This window comes from Pipistrellus kuhlii, unplaced genomic scaffold (genome assembly GCF_014108245.1).
Source record: "Pipistrellus kuhlii isolate mPipKuh1 unplaced genomic scaffold, mPipKuh1.p scaffold_m20_p_3, whole genome shotgun sequence".
NCBI classification, from domain to species: Eukaryota; Metazoa; Chordata; class Mammalia; order Chiroptera; family Vespertilionidae; genus Pipistrellus; species Pipistrellus kuhlii.
Window position 1 is genome coordinate 111,615,355 of NW_023425529.1, and position 27,780 is coordinate 111,643,134.

Sequence of the window (27,780 nt, forward strand, 5' to 3'; positions counted from 1 at the left end):
AAGAGGGGGAGGGGTGTATGAGTGTGAGGGGTGGGGGAGAATATTTGCTCTATCTCCTAACAGTTCATCCTTATTTTATGCTCACAATAATCAGAATAGCTACATTACGTACTGTCTTGTGTATGAGAAAGATTTAAAAAAGTGAATTTATACTGTTAATTTTTCAGGCAGTAGTTTAAGTGGCCCTGTGGTATTTTGTTAACTGTTTGGAAAACTTGTGGAGAATGAACTTTATGAGTGTATCTTGTTTTGGGCTGGCACAATTTAGTTAAAATGTCGTTTTTTTTATATAGATATGGGACCCTGCTCTCTCAATCCATTCATATGAACATGCTTTTGTCTCCTTTGTCCATTTTATTCATTCTTTTTAAATAATGGGAATAGTTATGTTGTTGGTAATACTTTAATTATAAACGTATACATGCTCCTGGTTAAGAAAAGTGAGATAACACAAAAGAATATGAAGAGGAAAAGAAGGTCTAAAGAGGAAATTCATATTTCCACCTTTAGGAGATAATATTTACTTATGTTTTGGTGAATATTCTTCCAAGTGTGTGCTTCGTTTTGTGTGTTTTTTTTTTTCCATTTTTTTCTGGGTATATAAACAAACATTTTAACATAGGACAATGCTATGTATTGTCTTTAACTAAATTTTAAAAACTTCTGTAATGTATTAAGTGTAGCTTTCTATGTAAGTAAATATGCATATAGCTTTGATTTTGATGGCTATCTGATGTTACTGTGTAAAGAATTACTATAATATATAGTATTAAGCAACTCCCTCTTGATGGGCTTTTAGGGTGTTCTCTAGGTAACTTCTGGTGAAAACTCTGGGTCATAATTTTTGATATTCACTGTTAAACTACTTTTCAGAACTCTCTTATCAACAGTATTTAACAGTGCTCATTTTCCCATATATTCAATAGCAGAATGCATTTTTAAACTTTGTCATTCTGGTGTGCAAAATATCATTGAACAATTGAATTTCTTTGATTTTAAAGTTTGAAAACTGCACAAAATTTAGAGGTACTTTGTGTACATGTTCATATCATTTGTTTGTTTTGCTTTTTCTAATAGGAAGGTTATACTTTTTATATTGAGTCATAAGGAGACTATATATATATATATATATATATATATATTTACATATCCTATCTAATAAAAGAGTAATATGCAAATTAATCATCAATCTGCTACAAAGATGGCGGCAGCCATAGTGTCCCACTCCCCGGCCTCAGAGGGAGGAAGGGCTGCAGACAGAACACTGGGCTGCTGGGCCAGGGGTGTGCTCTGAACCGTAGCCAAGCGGCTTGAGACACTCCTCTGGCCCAGCAGACAGAAGCCTAGCTGACATGTTTCCGGCAGCCCCCGGCAGTGTGGCTTGGGCCATGCCCAAGCAGGGCCGCTGGGCTGGGACATGTTCCCAGCAGCCCCCGGCAGTGTGGCTTGGGCCATGCCCCCAGCCCAGTGGACAGAAGCCCTGCAGACACAATGCAGGGGGTCCTCTGTGCATGAGCTGCAGAGGAAACACCTTTTCTTTTTTAAAATATATTTTATTGAGTTTTCACAGAGAGAAAGGGAGAGGGATAGAGAGCTAAAAACATTGATGAGAGAAATACATCAATCAGCTGCCTCCTGCACACCTCCTACTGGGAATGTGCTGGCAACCAAAGTACATGCCCTTGACTGGAATCGAACCTGGGACCCTTCAGTTCGCAGGCTGATGCTCTATCCACTGAGCCAAGCCAGTTAGGGCAGAAACAACTCTTCTGAAGGCTCATTGGCTAAGCTTCCTGTAAGCTGCCTTTCACAGTGTTCTTGGTAACTTGAGTTATAAGAACCCAAGAAGGTGATCTAGGGTTTTTCCACCTCACTCCTGGAGGAAAAAGTAAGGTCTGCTGCTGGAGGGGCTAAGAAATGTCATATCCTGCCCTTGCCAGTTTGGCTCAGTGGATAGAGCCTCGGCCTGCTGATCTCAGGGTCTGGGTTTGATTCTGATCAAGGGCATGTACCTAGGTTGCAGGCTCCTCCCTGGCCAGGGTCCACGTCAGGTCTCATGCAGGAAGCAACCAATCGAAGTGTCCCTCTCACATTGATGTTTCTCTCTGTCTTTCCTTCTCTCTTCCAAGCTCTCTAAAAATCAATGAAACATATCCTTAGGTGAGGATAAAAAAGAAATAAATAAATGTCATATCCTATGAAAGACACATCTTGAAAATGCCTAAAGAAAGTTGTCATTTTTTCATGGTGAAGGGACTGAAGTCCGTGTTAATGAGAACACCTTGGCGGCTGTGACAGTGGCAGCAACAGCAGGGTGATGGGGCTGGCGCCTTCCCCTGATCAGCCCAGTCACCTCCTGCAGAGGAAAGCCAAACTGCAGCTTAGGCCTGCTCCCTGTCAGTAGGACATCTCCTGAGGTCTCTCAGCCTGTAAGAGGGGGCAGGCTTGGCTGAGGGTACCCCCTCCCCCCCAGTGCACGAATTTTGTACACCGGGCCTCTAGTATATATATATATATATATATATAATAGGAATAGTTATGTTGTTGGTAGTGTTTCAATTATAAAAATATACATGCTTCTGGTTTAAAAAAATTAGATAATATAGGAGTATGAAGAGGAAAAGAAGGTCTGAAGAGGGAATTCATATTCCTACCTTTAGGAGATAGTGATATATATGTCTATATATATATAAATATAAATATATATGAAGGGATATATATATATATATATATATATATATATATATATAGAGAGAGAGAGAGAGAGAGAGAGAGAGAGAGGGAGGGAGTGAGTCACCTTTTGCTCTCTAAATCAATTTCATAAAAATAAATTAGGTCCAGCCAATATGCCAAATATTCATTTTTCTCAATTTGTTGACTGTCTTTTCACTTGAATTTATAGTGTTTCCCCCAATTAAAAATATACTTATTTAGCTAGTCAAGTATATTAATCTTTGTAGTTTTTTTGACTTTTAAAATCATGCTTGCATAAACCTTTTTCACTTTGTATTATGAAAATTGTCCTTTACATTTTCCAGTTCGTCTGTGATTTTTAAAATATTTACTCTATCTAGAATTAATTTGGATACTTGCTCAGGATCCAAAAGTATTATCTCGACATGTAGAATTTATTAGCCCAGCACTTTTATTTCAGTGTCCATTGCTTTTCCACTTTCATCATACATAAAGTCCCCTTGGGCCTTTGGACCTAATCCTGTTTCTTCTGTTCCATAAATTCAGTATTGTGTTTCTAGGTCAGAGATACAAAAACATATTGTCATACAACAGTGTTAGCTGTCCCTTCCAGTTAGGTAGAGTTGTGTGTGTTTTTTAATCCTCACCCAAGAATATGTTTTTATTGATTTTAGAGAGAGGAAGGGTAGGAGGGGGATGGGGGTGAAGGAAGGAGGGGGAGAGAGAGAGAAAGAGAGACAGAGAGACAGAGAGAGGAAGAGGGAGAAACACAATTCAGTTGCTTCCCAGTCAGGGCACACAATTCAGTGTGTGCCCTGACTGGGAATTGAACCCGCAACCTAGATATGTGTCTCTACTGGGATTCAAACTTGCAACCTTTTGGTGTATGGGATGATGTTCCAACCAACCAAGCCACCTAGCCAATGCTAGGTAGAGTTTTTGAAAGCATTGGATTTCTAAAACTTCAGGAGGGGACTTCTGCATGAGCCTTAAAGATGCAGGAGGAGTGAGCCAAGTGAGGGTCAGGTGGGGTAATGTGGAAGAGCATTCTAGGCAAAGACTTAAGTGTGAATGGTCTCAGAGGTTAGAACTAGCAGTGTGTGTGTGTGTGTGTGTGTGTGTTGTGTGTGTGTGTGTGTGTGTGGTAAAATATGAGGCAAATGTCATGAGAAATGATGAGGTCATAGATGACATAGGTAACTCATTTAGATTTATTTTTAGATGTTGTATATTGTTAGTGTTTCAGGCAGAGGCCTGACACTGTCTAATTTGTATTTTAGGTTTAGGTTTTTATAAGTTCTTCTCATGTATATGACCCTTTCTATAGAAAGAAGCTTGTAGACCAGGAGATTACTAGACATGTCGGTAGCAGTCCAAATAAGGGTGATGGGGCTGGAACCAAGGTGGAAGTGGTAGAGGGAGAGTGGGGGCAAATGAGAGGCCTGCGTGGTGATTACTCTTGAGGAATGGTGGGTGATGCAGGTGGAAGAGATATAGGTGGCTCCAAGAGTCCCAGCATGGGTCAGTGGCCTCCAGACAAGCCTGTTGTGAGGTGGAGGAGATGGCAAAGTAAACTCTGTGTCTTAGGAGAAGGACAGCATCTGACCAAACAAAACTAATGGGCTTCCAGCCCCTTTGCCATTTGAAGGCATTAGATAGAGTGTTCAAACTGTGAATTTTAAATCCATGTATACTATTTGAACACATGCCTGTGACTCTTTCGAGGCTATGTATACAGCATGGTGGTGAACTCATCCCCTTCTCCTACACTCTCCCTTGGACTCGCTGACAGTCCAGACTTTTTTTTTTTTTAAATTACACATTTAACATGGCCACTGAGAGACAAGTTACTATTTCTCAGTTTCATAGCTTATCTGCATCAGCAGCTGAATTTCTAGATATGCTTTGCAGATGATATTTGACTGACTAATGATGACTCTATGAAAGCAGCAACAAGAAAGACTTGTTGCAGCTGACAGGAAATCTTATCACAGAAGGCAGGAGAGAAATATGCTTGCAAAGTTTTTCTCTGCTTATATACACAGGCTCATCTCTCTCAAATAAAAGAAGGATTAATTTAGCTAATTGAAAGGCTATTTCTAGTTGTTAGATTTACACTGATATGAGTTACAGTGTGAGCATCAGTATCTTATATAGTAAAAGCCTAATATGCTAAGTGTCTGGTCATCTGGTTGTCCATTCGACCAATAAAAGTGTAATATGCTAATGGGATGATAAGGCTGCTCAACTGCTCGCTATGACATGCATTGAGCAACAGAAGGCAGATGCTCTGACCCATAGGTTAGCTTTCTGCTGGAGTCCAGCCAATCCGGACATGTCCTGGAGTCCTGTGGTCCCTCCCCAGCTGGCCAACCTCGCATGTTCCTCCCATGTTCTTCCCCAGCCCTGATCATGCATGGGTGGAGTCCTTAGGCCCTCTTGCAATCCAGGACCCCTCAGGGGATTTTGGAGAGCTGGTTTTGGGTTTTGCCGGACCCTGCAGGCCAGGCCGAGGGACCCAACTGGTGCAAGGATTCGTGCACCGGGCCTCTAGTAGGAAGAATAAAAGGAATATGATTTGTGCCACTGAACCTCCAACTGTGTATCATTAAGTAAGGAAATAGCATTAGTAGCATTTGTCCCCATCCTCAATTCATATTTATTGAATACCACTGTGTTCGAGGGTAGGCTTTTAATAGCCACTTGGTCAGGTTGAGATACTAATAAATTATGCGAGTGGAAGAGATTACTGATTTTATTTTATTTTTTCATCTGTGTGCCTGCTGGAAAGATTATCAGTTAAGAATCTGTTTGTTTGTTTTAGTTATTTATGAGCAAGGATGTTTGCTCTTCTGTGAAAAAGAGTATTCCAGATTCAAAACCTCAGAACCCCTCTCCTCGTCTGAAGACCTGACATTCTGAAAAGAGTGAAGGGGGTGGGCTGGCAGACACAGCTCTGTAAGGTCTCAGGCTCTTCTATTCCTAGCTGAAGTCTCCTTGGTTCAGAATTGCTGAGGAGGTGGGCATGGGTTTTCTGGCCTGAATTTTTATTTTTAATTCAAGCTACTGGCTCTGTTGTATTTTGAAATAATGAAGCAATGCTTAAAATGTTATCAGGTTGGAATCCAACTTATTTTTCATGGTTTTCTCATTGGGAGGAGAAGCTATGGACAAAGCAGAGAGCATGGAGAATTTCAAAAAATGGAAATGAAAAAGTGTATTGTGGTGATGAAACCTGTGAGTGCTGAGTATGTATATATATCTGCAGACAGTTATATATTCATATTTATATTAATACTAGTAGCCCTGTACACAAATCCGTGTGCCAGTAGCTCGCCAGCCTCCAGTAGCTCTCCGTCTGCTGCTCTGCCCTCCTGTAGCTTCCCCTACTTCCCCTTATAGCTTCCTGCCCTGCCTCTTCTGTAGCTCTCTGCCCACTGCCCTGCCCTCCTGTAGCCCCCCCAGCTTCCCCCTCATAGCTTGCTGCCCTGGCCCCTCATGTAGCTCTCCACTGCCAGCTTGTAACTCAAGGTCCCACCCCCCTGCTGATCGTGATCCAGTCGTTACATGGTCAATCATTATGCTTCACAACGTAGTGACCATTTGCATATTACATCTTTATTATATAGGATGTTTACATGTGCATAAGATCACATATAATTTTTTTAAAATATATTTTATTGATTTTGTACAGAGAGGAAGGGAGAGCGATAGAGAGTTAGAAACATCGATGAGAGAGAGTCATCGATCAGCTGCCTCTTGCACACCCCCTACTGGAGATATGCCCGCAACCAAGGTTCATGCCCTTGACTGGAATCGAACCTGGGACCTTTCAGTCCCCAAGCCGACACTTTATCCATTGAGCCAAACCGGTTTCGGCAATCACATATAATTTTTGATGTGGATTATACATGTTACTTATATAGGTTGATTTATTGGTGCAAAGATGAATGGTAAAAATGAATATTACAATACATAGCCCTAAAGCAGTCCATCTGAATGGTAATAAAAATCTGGCTTTTTAGAGGAGATTTTCACCATTTTCTCTTAAAGGCAATTTGGCTCATTATGGGCTCAATTCTTAATGACCGCATTTGTACTCATTTTTATCTACATTCATTTAAATGTCTAACACAACCTCCCAGTTTTATTTTCATTTTGTCCTTTGCTGGGTCTTTCCACTCCTCATTTCTTCTCCTAACATTGGTGTTCTTCAGAGCCCTGGACCTGGTTTCACTCTTCTCAGTTGCCTCAGTCACTTTTATTCATCCTCATGGATCCCTGGCCTATGTAGATACTTTGAGTCTGGAGGTGGATTCTGGCTAACATATCCATTCTGCCCTCATACTAGACCAGTGGTCGTCAAACTGCAATTTGCGAGCCACATGCGGCTCTTTGGCCCCTTGAGTTTTTAGCAAAGGTCAGCTTAGGAGTACGTAAGTTAACTTATTGTACCTACATAGTTTAAGTGTAAAAAATTTGGCTCTCAAAAGAAATTTCAATCATTGACTGCTGATATTTGGTTCTGTTGACTAATGAGTTTGCCGACCACTGTCCTAGACGTGTAACTCTGCTGCGTTTCCCAGCCTCTCGTGCGGTTAGGCAGCCCAGTGAGCTGGATCTCTTCAGGGGAATGTGAGTGGCATGATGTGGGCCTTTTCTAGGCCTGGCCCATAATAACCTCCTCCAAGTGCTCCTCTCTCAGCTTTTCTCCTTTTGGCTGAGTGACATGGGTGCTGCTATTGGTTGGGCTCCAGGAATGACTGTCATCCCAACCCCACCCGAGTTCCTCGCATTACCATGTGAGGAAGAAATTAATCTTCTTATTACAAAGCCACTGAATTTTGGTGTTCTATTCATGAACTTTAGTCTAACCTAACTAAGGCAACTCACAAATCTATGTATCTTTACCTAGAGCCCAGCTCCTTTTCCTGAAACTGAGATCCAAATATGTCAGTGCTTAGTGGAGGTGATTTGGATAATGTCTCTCAGGTATCTTAAACTCAGTGTGTCTAAACATTGACTGCTACCTCCCTCTCTCTGACCTTGATCATTTTCTAGCACCCCTTCCTCTGTAAATAGTGGCCCTGGCCAAGCAGATACTCAAGATGTATACCTGGGAGCCATTTGACTGCCCTCACTGCCATATCTGCATTATTTCAGGTGTCAGAAAACCTCAGTTCTAGGCTAAATTTGTCCCATTCACCTGCTTTTTTATACATAAACTAGAGGTCTGGTGCATGAATTCCTGCACAGGTGGGTTCCCTTTGGGTGGCCTGCAGGGATCGGGCAGAAACCTGCAGTCCAAAGCCGCCTTCAGCTTCTACTTGTCACTCCTGTTCCCCCTGGCCCCACTATGCCTGCTGCAGGCTCACATCCAGTCAGTCCAGATCTGGAGAGGCTTGCACTGCAGCAGCTCTCCAGCCCTGCATCTGGTGCCCTCCCAAGGGGAGTGGCCTGTGGAATGGGGCAGAAACTGGCTCTCTGACATCCCCTGAAGGGTCCCAGATTTTGAGAGGGCACAGGCCAGGCTGAGGGACCCCACTAGTATACAATCGGGCTGGAGAGGGACCCTGGAAGAGCCCCAGGGCATGTCTGGCCCATCTTGCTCAGTCCCAAGATCGACCAGACCCCAGCAGTGAGCTAATCTACCAGTCGGAGTGTCTGCCTCCTGGTCAGTGCATGTCTTAGTGAGTGGTTGAGGAGTCTTAAAATTTCATTAACATATTACATTTTGATTGTCTAACTAACACAACCTCCCAGTTGTGCTGTGGTTCAGTCTATTTGCATATTACCCTTTTATTATATAGGATTTTATTGGAACTCTGCCACACTCATTTCCTTGTATGTTGTCTATGTCTACTTTCTCACTAGAACTGCAGGGTTGGTGTTTGTGATGGGAACCATATAGCTGGCAAGCCCAAACTTTGCCTCTCTGGCTCTTTTAGAAATATTTGCCAACTTCTGATCTAGTCGATTGCCCAACTCTGTTAATTCTGTCTTCTTACTATTCTCTTGAACCCATCTTCTTTTCATTTCCACTGTCACCATATATGACCTTATCTGGATTACTGAAATGGCATCCTGAGTGGTTTCTGTAATCTAGTTTTCATCTCACAGTCTTAACAATCCATTCTCCAAAGTAATCTTGCTAAAGGAAACTATTGAAAATGTGTTTTTTACTATATATAGCCTACTCTAATAATATAACTCCCAAATCTATGTGTCTTTACCTGCAAGCCAAGTGTCTTTCCTGACATTCAGATCTAATTATCATCGCCTTGGTTAAAATCCTCCTGTGGCTTTCCATTGCCCTTAGAATAAAACAGCTGAGGCCCAGACTTGCCTCCTCCTGGAAACGCCAGCTATTCTTAATCTCTTTAAGTGTTTCACTTAAACTGGTTCTTCATTGTCTCTGGGTCTTCTCCTCCCATCCCCCACATTCCCCTTTTACCTGGATAGCCTTACTTAATCTCTCAGGTCAAATTTAAAAGGTGCTTTATCAAGGAAGTCCTTCCTGATCTCCAGATTAAGTTTGGTTTCTCTTCTGTGTTCTCTCACAGCACCCTGTGTTTCCTCTGTCATTACAGTTACTGTACTTTACTGGCCCTATTATTTATTACTCTTCCTCCCACTGACTGTAAATTCTGCAAGAGGAGGGCCGCGTCTGTAGTGAGTCTTGCTGAATATCAGTATCCATCATACTTGGAACATGGCTGGCTGGTTGTGGGCAGCACTGTGGGTAATACGAAGTCACAATTCCTATTCTTCCCTCCCTCCGGGAACTTCCAATAAAAAGGAGAAGACCTTTTTTTTTTTTTTTTTTTAAAAGAATAATGATTCTAATAGAATTAAGTCCACAGATAATAAGCAATTAAGGGAGCAAGTTATGAGATACGCCAGGTTGGTGGAAGAGAGATGAACTGTTTAGAATATAGGAACAGAGGAACCTGCAGATTTGTGCACGTGTAACCACATGCAGAACACTCATTCATTAAGTGCCAAAATATTCCAGACACAGAATACTACAAAGAGACACGATCTGCCCCCAGTCTAAATGTGTGTCACATTTAGTCATAAAGAATTGAGGGAAAAGAACATGTCTTTTTGTCCTAGTTAGGGAGAAGCCTTGAGCATGTTGTCATTAGTTATTGTTACATTCAATCTCTCATTTATTTGCTTAACAAATACTTCTTAAGCATCACACCTGGTGCACAGGACACAACTATTAAGGGTAAAAAGGGGCTAGTACATAAATGGGAAGACAGACACCTAAAGTACAGTTATAGACAATATGGTAAGCACTGCAATTTAGGAATTTGTACAATGTATCACAAGAGCACAGAAAAAGCAGCACATTCTGTTTTTACCTGCTTCTGGCAAGTTGAAAATGGGAATATACAGGTTTTTGTTTTGTTTTGTTTTGTTTTGTATGAGTGAAGGATGTGGGTAAAGTTTACCTCTCTTGTGGTTTGCTTTTGCCTGAGTAGTTTCTCTTTGTTCCTTTTCCTACTTTTCTTTGGGGATTGGGATGGAGGATGCTGTTTTCCCCATGAATTTGCTGGGCAGATAGAATAATTAATGCCTTGCTGCAGGACTGGTAATAGCAGCGTTTCTTTGCCATATACAACTGAGTCATAGGGGAGGAGACAGACACTGTCCCCAGGAAGTCACCACCCCTCCCTAATTTTCCCAAGGCGGGGACACAGAAGGAAAACACATTTCCTGGGTGTGGAGCCCTTGAAATAGACAAATGGGGCAATTCACACTGAAATAAGAATGATACCATGTGAATGAGGTTCAAGTCTACATGGGAGACTTTTTAAACCATATGACTCACTCGGCTAAGAACAAAGCCCAATCTTTGAGGGCAAGCATACATATATATGGCTTGACATTACGGTAGAATTTTTTTTTTACCTCCTTAAGCCAGATAACACAGAAATGAACTGACAATTCGGTTGGAGAAAATCTGTTTCCCTCATTTCTCAAATTTTTTTCCCCCCTGCTCACTCCTTCCCTTCATTCTTCAGATTTTTTTTTTAAATAGACTAATCTTGATTTAAAAACAAACAAACAATTTCATTGGCCTCTGCTATGTCAGTAATTGATAACATGCATTCAGATTCCATCTCTGGCACTTACTAACTGTGGAGACTTGGATCATTTATTTAAGCTCTTGAGCCACAGTTTCCTCACCTTAAATAGTAGAATATGAATACAACATCTACCTCAAAAGATTGTTGTGAAGAGTAAATGAGATAATAGAAATAAAATTTTGGTATATCTAAGAGCTCCTTAAGGTTATCTTTTGTTATTAGGTCTAAAAATATAAGGCTATTGTTTCTCACCTCTCTCTCTCTCTCTCTCTGTCTGTCTTTAATATATATATATATATATATATATATATATATATATATATATATATATATATATATATATATATAATTTCAGGGAGGAAGTGTGAGAGAGAGAGAGAGAGAAATATCAAGGATGATGCCCCACACCGGGCATGTGCCATGACCAGGAATCCTGGTTTATAGGTCGATACTCAACCACTGAGCTATGTCAGCTAGGCTATTTTCTCTCTCTTTAGAATGTCAGAGACTTTCCCTTTGTCATGCCAACCATGGCTGGCAAGACCCTGCTGTAAGATTACCCTAAGGTCTCATACATGACTTATGGTTCTTCGGTTGGTTGGTTGAGACTTCATTTATTTCAGGAGATTTCTCAGTGTTTAAAACTATGTGAAATCCCCTCCTCCCCTGCCCCAGTTCTTCTAAAAGGCTGTAGCAAGTTTCCTCTGTTGCTGAGATGAGCTAATCTTGTAAGTAAGGGGATGCCTCTCAGCAGGCCCAGGTGCTGTCATTCCCCAGGGTACCTGGGAAGCAACACTACCTGGGCTCAAAGTAGAGCTCACAGGTCTGAAAGTCTAGAAAAATGGCAATAGCAGAATACAAATGTCCATAATTTATTAGCCTTTGTCCCACAAGCAGCCACTTACAGGACCAAAAAAAAAAAAAATCTGTCACCATTCACTACTTCTCTTCCCTTAATTTCCTTTTGAATTAAGGCTTTACATAGCTCAGGTCTGAACTGCCAAGTACACTGACTCATTTCTTCATTACATAAGCCATTAACAGGTCAATGCTCAGATATTGAAATATCTGCTTTAGGCTAACAGAAAGGTGCCCAAATGACTCTCAGCTGTGCCCTTACAGTTGTGCTCACCTGCTCTCCCAAGAGAATTGCCGGATTCAGCTCCTCACTTTAGCTATGAGTCCTGCACGGAGGCCTCATTAGTATCACACAGCTCCTCCTCTCTGCAGTCTTCCTGGCAGTGACCGACCTAGGGGAATGGAAGGAAACTATGTAAGAGGTAGGTTGCAGTTACTGGAAATGCATTTTTTCTTTTTTTTTTTTTTTTTTTTTTTTTTTTTGCAGAAAATGCAGATCAGCTAGATCTGGATGTAGGGAAATGTGAAGAGACCCAGTGTGGGAAAGTGTTACTGAGAGAACTTGAAATTGAAAGCCGAGGCAGTCTTTGGCACCAGGTTGTGTTTAAAGCAGATACCGTAGAGAATGACCTTCGGGATCCTGGGAAATAGAGGAAGAGCAGCATGATTTACACAATGAGGCCAAAAAGAAAGTAAGTGCTTAAAGCAGTAATTCCTAAAAATTATCAACTCCAAAGAGATACTCTAACCACCATTGGCTTAAAAACCATTTCAAAGCTCAAATATTTATAGTGGTACTATTTAGCTATGATGATGGAATTATTTTGTTTGACTGATACAATATATGTATTCTCATTTTATAATTATCTAGGGAAAATATTGTTCCAAAGTACCCATAAAGAGACATAGCTTGTCACAGTCTGTGCTTGGCTGTAGCTACTGTGCATAAGCCTTCTGTGCAAAGAGGTCACATTATTCACTGTGGCAAATGCAAACATGGGAATTCAATTGTTTCGGCAGATTACCTGTTCTCTGTAGGGCGATGGTCCCCAAAGGAGTTCCAGGGCTTCACATCAAAGGTCTTATTATCCCCTAGTCATTCCTATGGCTGGTGTGGCTAAGGAGCTCCGTCATGGGTTTGGTAGGATTTAAAAGGACTTTTCATAGCCCTTTATGGCTACCCAGAGGGCCATCAGAACCTACCACATTTTAAATATCTGTGTTAGGAGACGTCCCTAGACATCAGATTTTTGTCCCCCCCCCCCCCCCCTTGGCCTTGATTTAGACATGCTCCTGTACTTCCCTTTGACAATATAACGCTGGTGTGCCATCAAGTGTAGCTGGGTAAAGTCCTTGCTGACTGCTTTGGTTCCTCAATAACTGAGATACTTGTCTCTACCACTCAGTCAAGAAGTTGGCATTTACTGACATATTTTGCTCCTTCTAGTCATTAAAATATGATTGTCCAAAGAGTTTAAAGGGCAATAAGACAATTACACAGATGACTAATACACAAAATTGAAAAGGACATAGGAACCCAAGTGAGGAAGATGTTATTCCTGATTAGGACATCAGAACAGTTACTTGGAACAGGTTCTACTTAAGGCAGACCTTGAAAGAGATCAGGTTTTGACAGGTGAGTTGCTTCCTTCACAAAAATGTGCATCTTCAATAACTTAGAGCAGAGTCTCTGTGGAGGCAGGATCTGCGTTCTCCTTCCTTAGTGCTCTTCCTGACATCTGGTCTCTGCTGAACCCAGAGGAGGTGCCTCGCCTCGTGCATATTTGTCAACAGAGGCAATAGCATAAGGAACATTTCTTCTAGGAGAAGGATTGAAGTGATGCAATTGAAACATTCAACCACGTAGTAAAACAGAAGCACATCCCTGCCCAATAGCCCTGAGATGTTTCTCAAGAGGGCATGTTTCCTTTGAACTCTGTTGGTTTTGTTGGCACAATTACTTTGGTGTCATATTAAAGAGAGGCCAGAGAAGTACATGAGGGAGTAGTGGGTGGAGCCTGGTTGCTTGGGAGATGGATCTGTGGCTACTTCATCCTGGAACAGAGAGAAGCCATTACAGAGACTCAGCTGAATGGGTGTGTTTTTAAGTCTTACTGTGTTTTTGCCTAGTTCTGTTGTATTTGACACATCTGCTTTACATCTATTTAAGAAAGATTATGCCTAACTCTCAGAAGCCATCGATTAGTGTAGTGAGCTCTGGAGAGATCCAGGAGTCCAGGGACACAGGTCCTCTGTTTCCACCACCAGCGGAAACCCAACTGAAGGAATCCAGCATTACAGAAACAATTGCAGAAATCAAACACTCAAGCTCTGGAAGAATTGAGCCAAGATCTTAAAGTTGCTAAGGAAGGAAAAAAGAAACATACACACACACACACACACACACACACACACACACACACACACACTGCTGCATCCTTCTGCCCTAGTAGTGGTGGCTCATTCTCTCCAGATGCTTTTTACAACTGAGGAGACTCTGGCAGCCTTTTCTAAGCTACCCATCTCCCCCAACCCCAACCTTTCCTGCCATAGATTATTCAAAGGCCATTGAGAAGAAGCTTGTACCTGGTGGGCGTCTGGATCGGAGTGTTTTTTTGCACCTTGCAGGACTGTCCCCATCTTCACTTTGCTAGTCAATTGCAGGAACCTCAAAGGTGAACACATTCAGCCATCCAGAGGAGAGTTTCTCTGTCATGGCAGTTATCTGTCATGACCTTGGCCTAATTTGTAATGTTTTGGCTGATAATTCCAAAGATGACGGGTGAGGTACCTATTAGACATGCTGTGCCACATTCTTTCTCTGTAGCTGTGTGTTTTACTAGCTAATGAGTCTATTCTGTTATATCAAAAACCCAAGGTTTATAAGTGTGACAAGTTGTCATTATGTAAGTGCTATTCCATAAACCCTCCACAGAACATGAAAAAGTCATTGCAAGTGCCAAGTTTTTTTTTCTAATTTCATTTGTGTGTGTTTTTTTTGTGTGTGTGTGTGGTTTTTTTTTTTTTAACAGAATTTTGCAAGTGTCTTAAATTTAATTGGCTCCCCCAGGATCTCAGCTCCTGTTACATTTGTGGCTTTTTTTTTTTCCCCTTTCTTTCTTTCTTTTTTTTTTTTTTTTAGAAGCATCCAGAGAGATAAGCCACCACTGCTAGTTGGCATGCAGGGTAGGAGGATGCAGCAACGTGTTTTGTTTCCCGTCTTTAGAAACTTTCAAATCTTGGCTCAAGTCATTATGAGCTTGAGTGTTTGATTTTTCAATTGTTCTTATAATGCTGGGTTCTGCTTTTCCTATTATTGAATTTCATGTGAGTAAGAATGGCAACCACAGCTGCCACCAGCCATGATGGCCAGCCTATATTTAATGCAAAAGAAAAGTAGAGAAAAGAAGAAAAATAAAACACAGAGTCATAGTAGAGTATAGATCCATGTAAATAATACTTTCTAAACACAGTTCTAATAAATCAATTTTAAGCTTATCTAGTCTACTAATAGTAAACACCTATTTATACAGCAGAGCTGAGTTTTTTTTAATGGCCCAGATTTAGATGTTTCTGTAGTCTAAACAACTGAGAAGACTGCCAAAATCTTTCCCTTAATCACAGTGACATCATACCTTTGAAACTTCACTTGGTGAAGCAGCTCAGAACGAAGATGCTGCCCTGATACTAGGGAAAGGAAAAAGGAGAGCGTCAATAAGCCAGGGGCTTTTTCTTGTTTCAAAATGCTTGTTTTAGCCAGGTAAGTCTGCTTACGGATCTGAGATATAACAACAGAAAAACATACTTAAAAGGTCCATTTTTAAATATATTATTAAAGGGTATTAAAAGGATCTGGTTACAGAACCTCAGTCTTCCATCATGGGATCGAAAGCTGGGAATCAGGAAACATTTAGGAGACTATTGCTGTGGTTTGGGCAAAAGCATACAAGCACACCCAGGAACCAGATATGAAAGCTTATTGAGTAATACAGTGCTTAGGCTGCCTTTTGTTGTTGAATTAGAAATAGTATATGGAGCAATAGTAAGAAACCTGTTTCTGTTTTGGAAGATTAATTATTTGAAGTTGCTACATTAGGAGAGCCTTATCTATATATATGAAAGGCTTATGTGCTAAGTGTCTGACCATCTGACTGGACACGTACTGACCACCAGGGGGCAGACGCTCAACGCAGGAGCTGCTGAGCTGCAGTGACTTGGCAGCGGAGGTTCTTGGGTGATACACCTGAAACCAGAGAGGAGGGAGCCCGATTCCTTGCAGGGCCATGATTCCACCTTCAGCCTTGGGTTATGTTCTTGCTGGAGCACTGTCAGCCCCGAATCTGGTTTACTGCACACTTGCCTTTGCGTTCCACACCCTGTACCCTGTGCATAACAACTTTGCAGAGGGCCCTTTAGCACTCCGAGACCCCTTGGGGGATGCTGGAGAGCCAGTTCTGGCCAGATCTCCACAGGCCAGGCTGAGGGACCCGGCTTATTCCACAGATGCCAGGGGCCACTGCAGGAGGTTGGCTCCAGGGCATGTCCTGCCCATCTCACCCAGTCCTGCCTTGATGGCCACCTTCTAATTCATTTTCTTTCAATGTGCGTGAATCCGTGCACTGGGTCATTAGTCTTGCAATATTTGAGCTATCCTTCTTTTAAACACAGGCCAGAAGATAACACCAAGAATAGTCTAAAACATGAAGTGCCTCTTGATTGTGTGTGCACATGTGCATATCCAATTGTGTGGTGTGTGTGTGTGTGTTTATGTTTATGGCCCAGGTGAGAGCATCTCTTTAATTGAAATCTGATTGTCCTGTTATTGGTTAGGCAGGACCTGCTCAAGCAGAGGAAAATCCAATTTTAGGCTTAACGGACAATGACATTAATAATAAAACATGTTTATTGAATTAAAAACAATAAGTTTCTTGTTAATTCGTTTAAAAATATTTCTCAAGATTTTCTTTCCAAGATAAAAATTTATATATCTGCCAAATGGGATAGAGCCAGCAAGATTCTATTTTGTTGTCTTAAGGGAGACAGCACAGACCTGGGGCACAGGGTTTAATTTCGCTTGTGCCATTACAGAGCTGTACAACCCGGGGCAAGTGACTGTCTCACGGGCCCTAGGCTTTCTCATGTATAAAATAAGGGCATTGGATTAGGTCCTTTTTGCACCTAGTATTCTGTACTGGTAATACAGAAGTGGGAAGAAAAGCATACTTCATAAGAAAAACCTAACTGTGGTAGCTCAGAGTGTGAGGATGGTAGAGAAGAAAAAAGTCAGGGCAAGGCTGCCACAAATGTTCTCTTTCCTTCCATCTTCAGTTTAATTCCTGCCTTTGATAACTCATAAATGCTCCTCCTGTCTGTTCCCTCTCTTCTTTCTTCTCCTCTTTCTCATGCTTTTTTATGTATTTACATGTTTCTCCACACCCTCATTCATCATTATCTTTATGCCATCGAGGACTGGTTCTAGTAAGAATTTGGCAGAAGATACAAGAAAAATCATTTTCTAGTCTCCTCACTTCCCCTTTTCATTTCCTAGAATCTGCTATAGCCCCAGTTTTATTATAATAAATGAATAAGTGAGCCCTGGCTGGGGTGCTCAGTGGTTAAAGTGTCAGCCTGAAAGGTCCTGGGTTTGATTCCTGGTCAAGGGCATGTACCTGGGTTGCAGGTTTGATTCAGGCCCAGGTCCAGGCATGAGCAGGAGGCAACCCATCAAAGTGTCTCTCTCACTTCTGATGTTTCTCTTTCTCTTCCTCCCTCCCTTCTACTCTGTCTAAAAAAATAAATGGAAAAAAATAACTTCAGGTGAGGATTAGCCCCAAGAAAAAAAGTGTTGAGACTCATGGATTGTAAATTCATAATGAAGATGATGATATTCATGATGATGTTACTGACCTTGAATGCTGACTGTGTGAAAAAAATATTCTTAATACTTCAGGAGTAATAACTTATTTAATCTTCATAATGGCACTGTGAGATAGGCCCTGTTATCATCGCTGTTATGTGAGATAAAGGCATTGGATCAGGAGGCTGAGTAACTTGCCCAAGTTTTACAGCTATTTATGGCAAAGTTGGGATTCTCTCCTAGGCCGACCTTTTCCAGGGTCACTGCTCTTACCTATCCAGCCTTGCTGCATCTCCTCCAAGGCAGAGATCCTATCTCTTTTTCAATTTTTGTGTGTGTGTCCCCTGGAGCATTTGATACACCATTTGAGGAGAGCATACTTTGTGCATGTGTAGAGTTGAATTAAAGGAATACCAAGCTGCTGAAGAAGAAAGCTGCCCAGGCTTCCTTTCCTCGGGCCTTCCAAGTGAGCTTGCTGACAGATATTTGTCTTATTACTTGAAAGCATTTCCCCCCATTTGGTGTGAGACTAGTGGACTCTTTGATCTAGAAGTTTCAGTTTTAATAGAACAAGTTAGATTGTAGTATGGATACTTTAGATATCTGTGCAAAGGGTGATGCTGTAGTATTATTTAAACAAATGTAGCTGATAAGTTAATATATGAACCAAGTGGTATTTTCAGGAAAAGCTTGGAACAAAGGGTAAATGAAAGCACTAGACTTAGTTCTTAGGAAAAAAAAAACAAAACACATTTTTTTAAGAAAACTGCCTGAACTCAGTTGACTTCTTTTAAGATATACTAGGTTTTTTTTGTTTTTGTTTTTGTTTTTAATTATTATAAACATTTGACACAGAAAAAAAAGATCCTTATGTTTATACTCCAAGGTCAATATTTCTACTCTTACGTATGATATTAGGGGTTAGACAGAGGAATATTTATCAGGTTTGTACAGGATAATACCTTTTTGCTTGGGTGTTGTATTAGAGGGTGAAGGATATATTATTTATTATGTTTTCTCATACTTCATTTATCTGGTGGTCGGGTTTCTAGCAGCTCTATCATCTGGCATATATGTGCCCAGAAGTATAGAATCATGGGAAATTCATATTGGAAAGGATCTTAGGGATAATTTAGTCCAATTGTCTTGTTTTTCAGATGAAAAAGTTCAGCTCCAAATGAGAAAGAGGCCTTGTTAGTCATGAATTGGAACAGTCATTAGTCATGGGTTGGAACAAAGTCTCCAAATAGAACACAATAATTACAAAGGTTGCAGGCTGTTTATTCTATCAACTCACGTTCTAAATATTTGTGGAGTACCTATTATGAGTAAGACATTAGGGATGGATCAGTCCTTGGACTCACAAAAATATGGGCCCTCCTTGAAGCTCTTACCAAACATGTGTCAGGGAGCCACAGATGAGAAATATCTGAGAACAAGTCATAGTCAACTCTTTGAAGATGACAGGACTTTGTCTCTTTACTTCCCCAGTGTCTCATGCCTTCAGGAGATGGAACTGCTGACCACAGGAAGAAAGGAAATGAATGATTACAGCATATAAATCTGGAAACATTTGGTGTAAGCAAATCTACTGACTTGAAAAGCCTCCAAAGAATTATAACTTTTCATTTCAGTGCTAAGTCTTAGTAAGTTCATGTTAGTAATCCTGAGTCAAGAAAAGGTTAAAGTTCTCTCAAGCTGCTCTTTTAGCAAAGTGGTTAAGTGTATAATATTGTACATTTTAGAAAACTTTCAGATAGAATTTTTGTTCATAAAAAGGTGAACTTCATTTCTCTGAGACGTCTACTCAAAAGTCATCAAATTGGTTGAACACCTGGTATGCATGATAACTTATCTCAAGACTGTGAATAGATGAAGTTGATGTTAGTAGAAGGAAAATGGCTAATCACTATAAATAAAGTAGATTTTTTTGTTTGTTGATTTTGTTAATCCTCACTGGAGGATATTTTTCCATTGATTTTTAGGGAGTATGGAAGAAAGAGGGAAAGATAGAGAGAAATATCGATGTGAGAGAAACACATCAATTGGTTGACTCCTGCATGAGCCCTGTCTAGGGCTCGGGACAGAGAGGAGCCTGCAACTAAGGTTATGTGCCCTTGACTAGAATTGAACCTGGGGCTATTTGTTCCGCAGGCTGATGATTTATCCACTGAGTCAAACCAGTTAGGGCTGATATTTAAAATATATTTTATTGATTTTATACAGAGAGGAAGGGAGAGAGATAGAGAGTTAGAAACATCGATGAGAGAGTCATCGATCAGCTGCCTCCTGCACACCCCCTACTGGGGATATGCCCGCAGCCAAGGTACATGCCCTTGACTGGAATCGAACCCGGGACCCTTCAGTCCACATCGATGAGAGAGTCATCGATCAGGGCTGATATTTAGCACTAACTTTACAATAGGGTATTGTATAGTGAAGCATAATTATAAAGGTTGGTGTACAAGGTTCCACTAAATGTAGCAACTTCTAAAACCTAAGAAATGTGCCAAGTTTGCAACTTCATTTGGTCCTAATACCAATTCTGCATGGCGTTCTGTGTTATTTCCATTTTGCAAACGAGGCAACTTAGAATCAAGAGGTGAAGCAATTTGCCCAAGAAATGTAATTGCCAAAGAGTAGGATTTGAATCTGTATCTAAGTGATTCTAAAGCCAAAGCTTGGTCCACAGGGTCTAAAGGAAGTGGCATTTTATTCAACTGACAATGAACATGTGCATTTATTTCTATCTGTCCATTCACCCACTCAACAACTATTTTAAAATCAGCTAGACTCTTTAAGGAAAGGCAGATATAAATTGATAGAAAAATTGAACTATAAGATAATATAGTAAATAATGAAGGCAATTGACAAAACCATATGAGTGTGTGTGTTTTTAATTTTAGCCTACCGACTTAATACTATTACTTTGAGATCAGAACTCTTATTCAAGGGAAATTTAAAAAAAATTAAAACCCATTGATATAAATAAAATCTAAAAAGTGATAATAGCCAACACAACAAGAAGCATCCAGTGTGAATGAATCAAAATTGTAGTTATTAAAAAAACACATTGCTAATCTATGAAACAGAATTAAGTCATTGTAGTTAGTAAATCCATTTAAAAATTTGCATATACATGCTAAATTGGTAATGTTGGCCTTAATGATTAAACAAAGGCAAATTTTCTTATTCTCCACCTTCAGGTGATAACTTCCCATTCAGTATCCTGTATTTGATGTACAACCTGTTTTCATAGTACCTCCCAGATTTCCAAATAAGTGGATTATCAAATAATGATGATTTATTTCTTCACCAATTCTGAATCACTGAAACTAATGAACTTTTAGGCATATACAGTTAGAAAACAAGAAATAATACTAACATTGTATTCTAGAAAGCACAGGATCTCAACTTAGAAGATCTAGTTTTAAATGGAGGTTATTTTGTGCAAAATTTCTCTTTGAGCCTGCATTTATTTACTTAACAGTGCAGATGTGAAAAATGCTTTGCAAAGTAAGTTATGGTATGTGCTTGTGTACACATCTTTATAGGATCATCACTATGATCATCAGCAGGCCATGGTTTCAGGTGTCATATGAGGATAATAGGGTGTTTGACATTGGGCTCAAGCTGTGAAGGGAAGAAGAATGTAGAAAAATAGAAATGCAGAGAGAGGATGTTTTGACTATAAAGGGAGTAGAGTGTCAGCAGTATTGCCTTATTTTTGCCTACTCACTTTCTTACCATCTCCAGTGACAGATGCCACTGGCATCCACTGCCTGAGTTTCGGGCCTCTGGAGCTGCCTCTGAGATGCTCATAGTGGTGTCAAAGGCCCAGCACCTTGAATGCCTGCCTGGTTTCTAATCCACTGTTTCCTTTCAGTCACTCCTACTCCTGTGCTTGTCTGCTCTCCAGGCCTCCCATCATTGGTCTATCTTAATTACTGGCTTAGCATCTTCCTAGGAACAGACTCTGAAGCGAGTCCCCTATGAATTGCCCTGTTTGCCTTCACTCTTGCCATCTGCCTTTCCAGGATTCTCTTTGAAAATCTCAATCGCCGTACTATCAAAAAGAAGGAAAAATTCAATGATTTGAGAAAATGTTAGTCGGTAAACAGTGGATCGATGCAGTAGAAAGAGTTCTATAGGCAGAATGGGTGAGAGATAGGCCCAGGTGGATGATCTTGATGTGAATGGGACTGTGGGGAGGGAGACACGGTCAGTTTCAGAGTGCTCCCCCTGCGTATTTATCTAACATGGGGCAGTGTCAGCTGTCCTTTGTGTGTGCTGGGAGCATGTTAGCCTCAGGTACCTTTGTGAAAGCATTTGGTAAGAAAAATAAGTGGTGAAGGAGAGAGGTTCCCATCTTAACTTACATGACCGTCATGGTTTTAGCCCTGAACAGTGATTTTTTGAATCTCCAGGTTGGAGGACAAGTTCAGTTGACCAAACACTTCAAACTTCTTTTTCCTGAACCCCCTTCTTTGGTTGTTGCCAGTCCAGCTACTGTGGGGGCACTGACTGTGACGAGGGTGTTCATTAGTGGGTCTGTGCTAGCAACGCAGGGGCCTTTGGAAAAACATTGTTGGAGAAAAGCCTCAGAGAGGAAGTCTGCAAATCAACAAGAAAACAAACAACCCACATTCAATAAGAACAGAGAATGTATGACTCACAGAGGCAAACACAGAGGCAGACACCCCCTCACTGCTTCCCTTTCATACTTCAAAATGTGGAGAGCTGGGAGTTCGGCCGCTTCTGACAGAGAGCCTGGCAGATGAGAATGGGGCCTATTTTTGAAACTTGTGCAGGTAGTATGCAGACTGAACAGCATGTGCAGGCCTCCTGCCCACCCCCAGTGTTTGCTTGCTTTAAATAGGATCTGAATTATTTGGGTGGTAATTTCATCCAGTTTTACTAAGTAGTGTTGCAAAGACCAGACCTGTCACCTCGTAGGTGCTAGTGTTTTGTTTTTTTTGGTTCCCTCCCTCCCACCAAAATTTGTGTAATGCTTTTGGAATTCTTCAAGAATCCTAAAAGACAGGGGAGGAGTTCTAGGGGAGGTATATTAAGAGGAATTGTAAGCCTGTGAGCCATGGGGCACCTGTGTTTTCCCTATTTATGAGGAAGCCCCAGCTGGGTGGCCCTGGGGAGGCTTTCTGAGGGGCTTATGCATGAGAGGCCTTGCAGTTCATAATTAAAATGTCTTTTTAAAAATCTGTGTCACATTGCACTTTACTATTTGATTTGTTCTCGGTAAGGTCTGCCTTTGTATTACTTATTTTTCAGTTTTGTCAGCCACATTTTATAGATTATTTACATAGCATCTCCACAGAACGAGTAAAGGGGAGGTGGCAGTGGCACCTCCACCTCTGCTGTGTCCAGCACGCACGTACTCACGTGAACAGTGCTCGAGGACTCGCTGCGTGCACTGGATGGCATGCAAAGGAGTGTGGTGTGTGTGTGTGCTCTCCTGCAAGGAAACCTGGGTCCTGGTTTCAGCTCTGCTGACAACACGCCATGTGCCCTCAGCAAGATTCTTCACCTTATTTGTCCTCAACTTCTTTGCAAGTTTATGGGAACCAGACAGTAACAACTCTTTCTCTTTGGTCTTTGAAAGATTGTTGAAATGATACTGACATGCTTTTAATTGCAAAGATCATCTATTAAACATTCTATATATTTCTATATACCCAGATATGCATACATAGGGATATATGGGGGTGTATTTGTGTATGTCACACACACACACACACACACATACATTTGCTATTTACATTAACGGAAAGATCAAGCAAGTTGAATATGAGTTCCCCTGTTGGACCTGAACATTCCCACCACTTCCATAGGTCATAGCACCTGGCTTGGTCTTCCTATGTAGTCTCCTAGAAGGATCTTTCTGTCTCAGCAAATGGTGTCTCCTTCCATTCATCAATCTTTTATTTCTCTGACTCTCCTAACCCCCATGTTGAGTTAGCTCTTCTTTCAAAATACATTTCAGATCTGCCATGTCTACCATCCTCAGCCTCTGTTCACTGCCTCTTTGTTTTCCACACATTTTCCACAGTGCGGCCAGAGTGGCTTTCAGAAATGGAAAACACATTATGATGAGCCCTGCGTAAACTTAGTGCCTTGTGGTGCTTTTAGAATGAAAGTTAAACTTCTAACCTTGCCTTGACCTCCATGGCTTACCCTGACATCATTCCCTCCTTGCAGGGTTCTTTACCCTCTAGCAAAGCTGGACTCTTTTCAGTTCTTCAACACACTGCACTCTTTCTACCCTTAAGGATTAAAAACAAAACAAAACACTTTATTTTTAAGAGTAGTTTTGGAGTCACTGCAAAACCGAGCAGTAAATACAGATTGTCAAGTATCTCTTGCCCCCATGGACCTGAACATGCACAGCCTCTCCCACTATGGGCGTCCACACCAGAGTGGAACATTAGTTACAACTGATGAACCTACATTGTCTCATCATTGTCACCCAGAGTCTGTAGTTTACCTTAGGTTTCACTCGTGGGTTGTGCATTCTAAGAGTTTGGATAAATGTATAATGACGTGTGTCCACCATTATTATTTCAGACAGAGTAATTTCACTGCCCTAAAAATCCTCTGCTCTTCTCCTATTCATCTACCTCTCTCCAACCCCTGGCAACCACTGATCCTTTTCCTGTCTCCATAGTTTTATTTTTCCAGAATTTCATTTACTTGGAACCATAGAGTATGTAGCCTTTTCGGACTGGCTTCTTTCGCTTAGTGGTATGCATTTAAGGTTCTGCCATGTCTCTTCATGGAGTTAAGCAGCCTCTTGCTCTGCTTGGCTTTTCCTATGCACCTATTTAAGTAGCTTCTGCCATCACACCGCCCTGTTGTATGTTCCTCATAGCACTTAGAACTCTGACTTTTTTTGTGTGTGCCAGTTCTCTCCCAAGCATATTTTTTCCCCATTGATTTTTACTGATAGCGGACAGGAGGGAAGGAGAGGGAGAGAGAGAAAAATAAAAACAATGATATGAGAGAGACACATCTATTGGTTGCGTCCCAACTCATGCCCTAGGGTGCCAGAGATCGAACCTGCAACCCAAATACATACCCGTTTCTGGGAATGGAACCCATGGTCCTTCAGTGCACAGGCCGATGCTCTAACCACTGAGAAACCGGTCAGGGCCTGACCTTTTTTTGTTTACTGCAGCTTCTGCCACTATGTCTTGAGCTGTGTGTGAGTCTTGTCTGCCTTATTCCTGGCTGGACCCCCCATTACCTAGAGCAGTTCTTGTCCATAGTAGGGGCTCAGTAAATGTGTGAAGAGTTGAGTACATGAATGACCTGAATATCCATCCCTTTTAGTTTTACTCTTCTTTATTACTTGGTTTTTAAGTGACAAACTTTTTATTCACACTGATTCAGATTTTGTTCAGACAAAGAGGCAGACCTTCATGTTAAGTCACTGAGACAGAATTATTTCTTGTTCACCTTCGGCTTCTGAAGCTCTCCTGATTGTCTGCCGAGTGTAATGGGTCTCCAGACAAAGAGCAGTGGGGAGCCCTGGTGGGAATCACTCACATTGTATGGGGGAGCAGAGGCAGTAGAAGATGATTAAGGGAAAACAACAGAAAAGTATGATTTAATGTTTATTGAGTCACACATTGTACTCAAAGCTGTGTATAACCTAAAAAGCGAATTAAGAGACAAGTCAGATATAAAATGAGTGAGCACAAATACTACAGAGAGGAAGGTATTTCTTCAGATGCCTCCTCTCACTTACCAAAGTGTAGTCTTACCAAAATATATAGGCTAGTTCAGGAGAGAGACAGAGCAGTCAGTGTTTGCAGCCCAGTCATGCCCCGTGGGGCACAGACAGGCCTGCAATTTCATTATTGCTTTTTAAAGAATCTTCCTCTAAGGATAAGACTTTCTAGGGAGGCCAAACCAAGTGAAGCTAAGTTTAATGTTCCCATTAAAATGTTAAAGAGGCTTTATTCATGAATGGTTGAAGCTGTAATTGCTTTATCCTAGTAAACTATGAAAACAGTGATCTCATGTGGAGACAGTCACCTAGTTCTCTGTCAGGAAAGTCTGTTTTTTAGTGTTTTTATTTTTTCATTGTTTTTTTTTTTTTTTTGTAGAGAAAGGAAGAGGGGGGAGAGAGGGGAGAGAGAGAGAGAGAGAGAGAGAGAGAGAGAGAGAGAGAGAGAGAGAGAGAGGGAGAGAGAGAGAGAGAGAGGAAGAGAGGAGAGAGAGAGAGAGAGAATGAATATCAAACTGTCAACTTTTAGGTCCACGAAACAATGCCCAACCAACTAAGCGATAACAGCCAGGCCAGAAAGAGCTCACCTGGATCCAGAGTCTGAGAAGTAGATTATCTGGTTTGTATTTTTCAGCGATGTAGAGGAAGTTTTTGCTAGGAGTACCCCTTCCTTCATTTATTTTCATTCTGTAGGTCTTGTTTTGAGTTCATTATTTGATGACTTGAGCTGGAGTTCTAACTTGGAAATGATACAGGATATGAACACATATATACACACAAATATTGTGGAAGGAAATGGCTTTATTTCTTACTCTCCCATAAGCAGCAGCTTATTGAGATGAGAATACAAGAAGTACAAAGACTGCCAAAACTGGTTTGGCTCAGTGGATAGAGCGTCGGTCTGCGAACTGAAAGGTCAAGGGCATGTACATTGGTTGCGGGCACATCCCCAGTAGGAGGTGTGCAGGAGGCAGCTGGTCAATGTTTCTCTCTCATCATGTTTCTAGCTCTCTAACCCTTCTTCCTTTCTCTCTGTAAAAAAAAATCAATAAATATATTAAAAAAATAAAAGAAGTACAAAGATGCTGATGTTCTGGTGAGTCTGAACAGGGACTTCATCTGGAAAAACCATTATGTGGGGGAGAAGGCACGCAGGACAGCTTTGGGAGGTGACACCTTTCCTACACTTTCCTATGCCATCTTTAAAGCCCTAGTACAAAACATAGCTCTAGAATTTAGGTAGTGAATGCAGAAGGCAAAAGCAATAATTTGTTTCTTCCTGGAAATACTTATAGTGAAATATAGTAGACAAGTCTGAAATCATAGTGTGGTCCTCATATAGCTAGGAAACTACATTGCTTGAAAGCTCAAAATGAAATTTAAGGTTAGGGGAGGTTAAACCACACTATCTGTTCTCCAATTTCTGATTAGAAAACACTATTTGCTGAATGGTAACAATCTAGATCTCATGATATGCAGTGAAGTGATATGAGTAGTTTCTGGGGGTTATTTTACAGTAGTTATTATTTTCTTTTTCTATTGTGAGTTACTAAGGTACTTTCTAGATTACAATACATATGTCTTGGAGCTATCAAAGTTTCTTCTTCAAGGGGTCGAGCCCTTTTCAGATATGAGGCAGGGCATTTGCTAAAACTGGTTTAAGTTTGAGTGGGCAATGGAGTTGAAAGTTAACACAGGAAGTTCTCTCTATCTGATAAGATAGGATAGGTTTCTGAAGAGTTCTTTTCTCTCCAGAAAAGGAGGCATGCCCATCTCAGTCCAATGCTAACGTTAATGTCAAAAAACCTCTCATAGGTTTTAAACATGAAGATAAGGAATTCCAATTTCTGGAACTCTGTTAATCATGCAAAATGAAATACATTTTTAAAAGTAAGAGCTTCAGCCCGGCCAGCATGGCTGAGTGGTTGAGCATCAACCTATGAACCAGGAGGTCACAGTTCCATTCCTGATCAATGCACATGCCCAGTTTTTGGGCTTGATCCCCAGTAGGGGGTGTGTAGGAAGCAGCCAATCAATGATTCTCTCTCATCATAGATGTTTCCCTCTCTCTCTCTCCCTTTCTCTGTGAAATCAATAAAAATATATTTAAAAGTAAATAAATAAAATATATGTATTTTTAAAAAATAGCTTCCTAGCAAGCTATAACAAATTATTATTGCAGCTGGGCTAGTCCTACCTCTAAACTCTTGATTTATTGCTATGGAATGATTTGCATTCTCCATTTTAGGGACCTGCAAACCTAGTTTCTGAATTATGAGGTGAATCCAGAGAGGTTAGGCTGCTTAGGGTTCTATTCAGCCATAGCTCAACTTGTTAATGTCTACTCTTGCACTTATCAAAGATAGAATTACAATCCTTTTCCTTGAATAAACCCATTCTGGAGCCTTCTTCACTTGCTTAGAAAATCTTGGTATACTGTGATCAAATCCTTAACTCTATATACCTCAGGAACCACTGCAGAAGTGTAATGGTATGATGAAACCACCAGTAATAATAGAGTATGT

General features: G+C 41.0%; 1 protein-coding gene across 2 annotated transcripts in view; it reads left to right on the forward strand.

Annotated features, from left to right (window-relative positions):
- The window catches only part of ENOX1 (ecto-NOX disulfide-thiol exchanger 1), a 552,525-nt gene that overhangs the window by 74,447 nt on the left and 450,298 nt on the right, over nt 1-27,780 (forward strand). Inside the window, exon 2 of one of the 2 annotated variants that reach the window (XM_045588672.1) lies at nt 19,000-19,086. The exons of the other annotated variant lie outside the window; for it this stretch is intronic. The gene's annotated coding sequence lies outside the window, so the exon portion shown is untranslated. The remainder of the gene's footprint in view (nt 1-18,999; nt 19,087-27,780) is intronic. 2 annotated transcript variants of the gene reach the window in all.